General features: G+C 48.5%; 1 long non-coding RNA gene across 1 annotated transcript; it reads right to left on the reverse strand.

The window, feature by feature from the left end:
• Positions 1-2,836: 2,836 nt before the first annotated feature.
• Positions 2,837-5,944, reverse strand: LOC149356722 (uncharacterized). Its single transcript, XR_016289833.1, has 3 exons — positions 5,136-5,944; positions 4,952-5,068; positions 2,837-3,071 (listed from the first exon to the last, which is right to left on the reverse strand). It is a non-coding gene; the product is annotated as an uncharacterized LOC149356722 (long non-coding RNA).
• Between the last annotated feature and the right edge of the window lie 705 nt (positions 5,945-6,649).

Below are 6,649 nucleotides of genomic sequence, written 5' to 3' on the forward strand. Positions count from 1 at the left end.
GTTTAACACCTAATCATTTGATGTCCATTCAATGGCTGATTCAAAAAATTAGGCAGTGGCTTAGCTTTCGTAAAGCCTGGATATACAAGTGAAAAGCTGCAGTTGTGCTTGGTTTGGCGTGATGGCTGTCGCAGTTGGCGCACAATGCACTGGGAGCACCACGATAACGGTGAGGCGTTCGGCCGTCCGCACACTGCCTGTACGGAGGCAGAGAAGGAGACGCACGTGTAGCGAATACGGTGCTGTCTTGGAAGGTTGCTTTCGAAACATGTACTGTGCTGTCCATTCCTTTCGGGTGTACACCAAGATATGAGAGACAGGCATTTCCTTTCCTTAAAACTAATTTTCATTTCATTTTCCTTAAAGCCCTTACTGCTCGGTTCGGGTATGCACCGAGATATCAGAGAGGCAGGCGTAGTTTCCTTTCCATAAAATCAATTTTCTTTTCATTTTCCTTCCCTTACGGCGCGGTTCGTGTGTCCGTCGAGATATGAGAGTTTCCTGGCGCACTGTTTGTCTTTCATTTATCTTTTTTATTTGTGCCGCGTGTGACGCACTCGGTTTCGCGCATGCGGAGCTGTGGCAAATCTTGGCTCCGACAGCTCACGCGAAGCGCGGCTGTGGTGCGGGTAGTGAAGCTTTTCGCTTCAAAATTGCTGCCAGAAGAGGAAGTGTGTGAACAAAATACCCGTGCACGGATGATGCGCTGCACTGAAAAAGCACCCCAACCGATGAAAACGAATTCGCTTGCCTTCAAATTAATAAACACCGACGGAACTTTATCCTTCAAAGTGGCTTCTAACTTGTCACTTCCATGCCTCTCCACGAGCCAGGCAATCATGTTCAGTGCTACGAACTACTGAACTGCTCCGTCAGGGTGATTTGTTGCCTGTATCGCTCTACTAATCGTTTTTCGCCAAAAGCCACGCCCTCCTCTCGGCAGTTATCTTTCCTTCCTCCGCTTTCTTTTTTTTTTTTGGCTGTGAAATCCCAAGCCACTGAATAAGCGTCGGCCTTTTCCGCCGTCTGCTTCCCTGGGTTGGTTCTAGCCCTGCGCTGCCGCCGAGTCGTTTGCTACAGCGGCGACGAGGATTCACCGGACACAAAGGCTCTCCAGCGTGCAGCGTCCAGGTCTCGGACATTCCGAAAACATGGCCCACCACCTCCCGGAGTTCGACTAAGGAAAATGTAAGTGGCAGTCGTACCCCTTAAAAGTTGAATCGTATTTCGAAGCTAACCAAATAGCTGACCATGCCAAGAAAAGAGCCCTGCTAGTCGCCGCACTTGGGTCAAGACCTACTGATATTCTTTGTGGACAAGTCGCCCCGAAGAAGCCAAACTCTGATCTGTCAGTCAGTTCTGCATGAGCTAAACAATACTACCGGCCTAAGCCGAACTAGATTTCCGAAAGCTTCAAGTTCTTTCACTGTCAGCAGCAGTAAGGAGAACTAGTGCAGGCGTTCATTGTCGAAATACGACGCATTGCACAGAACTGCAACTTCGGAAGGATGCTAAACAGGATGTTGAGGGACCGTATCGTATCTGGCGTCCGTTCCAGGAACCTTCAAAAGCAGTTGCTGCCAAATACGGACTTTGCACTAGCAGAAGCAAAAACGCTTGCGTTAGCGTCCGAAAATTCAGAGCTTCATTACCCGAGGATAAGCAGCTGAATAGGCTTGGCCGATGTTATAGCATTACAAGCACCGCGTCGTTGGCCTGCCAACCCGTACGTGAGTGATAAGCACTGCGAATGTTGGAAATAAGGGCCATAAAAGCTCCGCCCGTTCTATGCGTCATCGACGCTGTTACAGTAGTGGGATACAAGGACACTTGACTCCAATGCGCTCAAAAACAAGAAACTGGTAGGTGAATGTCCCAGCGCTCGCAGATAGCGATAGCGAAGCCAGTGCGGCCCCGCTATGGTCAGTCATTCCGAAAGAATACCTGCTGCCGCCGATTACACACGCTTTTCCCCTGTAACGCCGTACAGGTGTTAATGGACGTTGATAATGGTTTAGTTTAGTTTATTGCTGTTTAACGTCCCAAAGCGAATCAGGGTATGAGGGACGCCGTAGTGAAGGGTTCGGGAAATTTCGATCACTTGGGGTTCTTTAACGTGTACTGACCTCGCACAGTACATGGGCGTCTTGATGCTTTGGTTGAACTCAAGTTGGCCAGGACTACTCGGGGAAGCTCGGGTCTTCCGTCTTGAATTTCGCCTCCATCGAAATTCGGCCGCCGCGGCCGGGATCGAACCCGCGTCTTTCTGGTCAGCAGCCGAGCGCCGTAACCACTGAACGAGGCGCTGATACTGGTTTGTCAGTATGTGTCGTCCTTATACCAACCTACGAAGCGCACAGTATTCACTGCAAACCGAAAAACACCCGGATAGGAGTAAATGGCTCATCGCGTAGCGCACTCCCGAAAAGGGGTTTTTATACTCCTCAGAATAGGAGTATATCGTCTACTCCTCTGCTTGAAGGGGTACTTTCGGAGTGCTAGAAGGAGTAAAGTGTTACCGCTCTGCAGACGGGAGTTTATTTAGGAGTAAAGTTGTGATCACAAAGGAGTTAGCATGGCAATTAATAGAAGTATTATATACTCCTTTGCAGCTACTTTTATAGTACATTTCAGGAGTACGTGCCTGTTCCTTTTAAGTAGTTCCGGCAGGAATTTTTTCGAGAAATTTTTCTTACTATAGGGTTACATTTATGATTCCCAGACGAGTATATTACTTCACTTGATGCGGAAGCCGATTTGAAATAAAGTATTCGTATGGAAGGCTCATTTTAGAGCTTGATATTCCAGGATAAATGCGTCGATGAACTTACAGTGATTTATTTCAAACAATATTTTATTGGGTACAAAACATTTGAGACATGTGTTCGGCAGCTTGCTTTCGACGGTTACAGAGAACCTACGTCTTGGCCCCTGTAGAAAAGAAGAGTGCCTTAACCCACGCTGTCTTTGGGTACATAATTTAAATACCCAAAGGAATGAAAATAGAGATGCCACACTTGAAAGCAAGGAGGGAACCTTGAAATGCTTCGCTGTCAACATACGGGCTCCTTCTGAAAGAAAGATTAGAAAAAAAAATGCATCAGAGGAATTGCACCTCTAAGCTTGAAGTATGACGTGCTTCAAGTGTAGAAGTCAACGTCCCAAAGCCGTTCAGAGTGCACTTTTAAATAAAGTAGGTATTATTGAAGTTTAAACGTTTTTCATGACTAAAGATTACCTAGTAGAACATAGTAGGTAATCAACTAGCTAATACATACCTGTATCCTGTCGGATGACAGCGGCTAAACGCGGTTTTCAGGGAATCACAAATTCCAGAGAGCCGCTTTCGTAAACATTAAGGCAATACGGCGAATGGGAAGCAGCATCGATAGGGAACATTTTTTCCACAAAGCATAAAACTTAAAAAAATAAAATGGTCTTACTGAGGCACCTGCGCATTCGCGCTGCCTTTGGCTGCGTTCCTGCACCGAAAGAGGCCTCGAGATATAATTTTTTTTTTACTTGTCAGAGGTTCCTCATGCTTTTCAGGCACCATATCAGAACCAATTACTGAAATCAAAACATGCAAACAAAAGACAGCGCTTTGCATACACGCAGCGGAAGCTTACATGCAATTTCCTTGATGGGAGAGCCCGCAGCTACGCATTTTCAGGACGTCGTCATTCTGTGTATAGGTCAAAGGCAGGGCAAGGGTGACTGACATAGCAGGCATTGTTAGGAATAGAAAGCTACCAACAGACCCACCCTCCCGCCGCCACCTGTCTTCTGTTAAGCTTTGCCCTCACATTCGTGGCCAGGGTTCAAAAGAAAACATTCTACACAGGCCTATCTGGCTGGGAAAGGAATATACTTTCGGGAAAGAACGCCAATGAAAAAAAAAACATGTTTCGGAATCTTCTTGGTTCTTTCACCAGAAGGGTTGAAATGCGGGCCAGTTGGTACATTGTAAACGGAAAAAAACCAGTCACACAAGACGACGGTGGTGTGTACACTCTTCTTGTCCGTCGTCTTGTGTGACTGGTTTCTTTCAGCAGGTGTGACTGCGAGTGAGTCACAGCTTGCCTTTTTTTAAGCCTTCGGTTAGCCATCCGCCGGGTCACTGATCGTAGACAGTTGATGCAAGGAGAGTTCCCTCGAAGTCAGTCTTGTCAACCCGCGCTTCCTTCCTTGTTCATTTGTTTGGCATCCGCTTTGTGCTGCTTCAGTTTTTCTGGGAAATGCTTGCTTTCGCCAATGTACTACGTCCAGCACGAGCAGGGGATCTTGTACACTGGCGTCTGCTTTATTCTTTTTCTTTCGCTGCCTTCCTGGGATCAGCAGTCTGAACCGGAACGCTTGCCTCCACGAGTTTCACGTAATGGAATGTGTTCGGAAACTGCACGCGAAGTGGAAACTTCTTTTAACATTTTTCAAATGCGAAGAGCTTACAAGGTACCACATTTTGAAACTAGACGCCTAACCATCCAGAAAAGGCAGCGTTCAGTATGGTTGAAACCTCATGTCCGCTGCCGAAAATCGCTGCGACGTTAAGATGCCACCAACTCGGAAAATGTAACAGTTTAGCTAATCTCCGTGAGCGCTAAGGCGTCGTCATGTCCTGTGCTATGACTGAAAAGAATAAAATCGCTTGCATTGTTTGCATAACAAGGCCCTCTTAAAACACAGGAAAGGAAGCAACCGATTAGGGCAGGGTTCTCAGCACTGTTCGTAATAACGTGACAAAAATTCACAGACCCCAACGCCGTGCATTTTCACCTGTCATTGCCTGTACAGCTTTTCCATATACATGGGGCGTGAACGCATGAAGAAAATTTGGTCCCTAGAAGAACTGACCGTACTTCCAGCTGTACATGTTAGCGTAACAGCCACGACTGCAGTGCCACACTCTTTTTTTCAGCCGCGTGCAACAACAAATTTCTCAGATACTTACTTCATGCCTGCTGTGTGAGTTGGCTCCACCGGACCACAATGAAGCCTTTGCTGTTTTGCTGTTCTCGTTAAGCCTTTCATCTCGGCGCACCCGTGGTTCACAGCAAGTCTACGCACACTGAAAAGGGAGCGGCGTTAAGTGCATGCGCGTCTATGGCATCAAAGGAGAGTTTAATACTGCTTACCAGAACACACGACGATGATAATCCAGTCTTTAGTATTTTTGCAATACAGCGAAAGAACGAGGGGCCGACGATGTCGAGAAAACTGGTGCGTCACACACACATCGCCATGTCGGCGCGGCGAAACGGCAGCAGCCAACACTTGTATGCTGCGGAGACAATGAATGACTAGCCGCTGCTTCTGCACATATTGCTGGCTTGAGTGAGACGTTCATTGCAGCACGTTGCTGCTAAGGTCGATGATGTCCAGTCTTACGTCACGACAAGAGCGCGCAAAGGAGCGGGTGGCAAACTGGCGGCTTCGGGGAGGTCGACGCGTCACACACCGCCATGTTGGCTCGGCTGAGCTCGGCTGGCTAAGCCTCTCGCAGACTGCCGTCGCAGGCGATGCAACACCAAGCGTTCTCCGAATACACTGGGGGCTTCACAGGCACTGTCTGCGGCACTGTCGCGAGGTTGCGGCGATCCGGTGTCTTGTAACATGACAAACGTGCGTGAAGCAGCAAAAGCAGAGGCGAGCAGGCAGCGACGACAGAGCCGGCGTCGTCACCTGCAAGTGCAGCGCACCGGCAGCTGCCACTAGGCGGCGGGCAGACACTAAGGAGTGCATAAACGGCCTGAAGGAGTATTGAAGCCGACATACTCCTGCTTGGAAAAGTAGTAAAATCATGTAAATGCTTTATTTTACTCCTCGATTTCGCGACGGCAGTAAAAAAGGAGGATTTCCTCTTTTTTACAACTTAAAGTCGATTGCGCAATTTTCAAAAAGGAGTTTAAAAGCGGACACTAGCCATTTATACTCCTATTTGGGCTTATTTGTGTTTACAGTGTTCAATGGCCAGAGCTGCAGAAGCCGGATATTAAATTGTCTTGCTATCTAGGAAGACTGCTGGTGCTCGGAGTATTGCCAATGTATGTGGCTTTTAAGACACCAGCTGTCTATTGTAACCACATCGTTTTGGATTGCTAGGGCCCCCCTACTGTGCGGCCGCGATTTGTCACGGAAACTAAAACCGGAAGGAGAAGCAGTGCTTCTTCCTTCGCCACAGGAACAAAGCTCGACCCCTGCGGCTGATCCTCGTGTTCTTGAGGACTGCGCAGATCTATTCACGGAGGCCCTGGGAAGCATGGAAGGTCCACCAGTGCAGCTGCACGTCTAGCCGGAAGCGCAGCCACAGTTTTGCTAGGCGAGAAAAGTACGAGTAGCTTATGCACTCCGTCATAAAGTTTCAGAGGAACTAGACAGGCTTGTGGCAGCTGACACAATATCCCGTGTCAGTCATGGAGAGACGGCCACTCCTATAGACCAGAATCCAGAGCCGCGCCTGGGCGCGGCCATTTTCCACCGACTGGTGCGCCGCGGGGCGGGTGTTTCTTTGGGGACTGCGGGGCTGCGGCAGCTCCGCGGCCGCGCATGCATATAGCCGCGCTTCGGGCGCTAAAAAACATTGCCGAGCATACTTCCGTAGCGTGGCTGTGTTTCAGGAAGTATCCACGTTATCAAAGTTAGCACACTG

Source organism: Amblyomma mixtum, chromosome 3 (genome assembly GCF_055824585.1).
Source record: "Amblyomma mixtum isolate Tamu chromosome 3, ASM5582458v1, whole genome shotgun sequence".
Classification (NCBI taxonomy): domain Eukaryota; kingdom Metazoa; phylum Arthropoda; class Arachnida; order Ixodida; family Ixodidae; genus Amblyomma; species Amblyomma mixtum.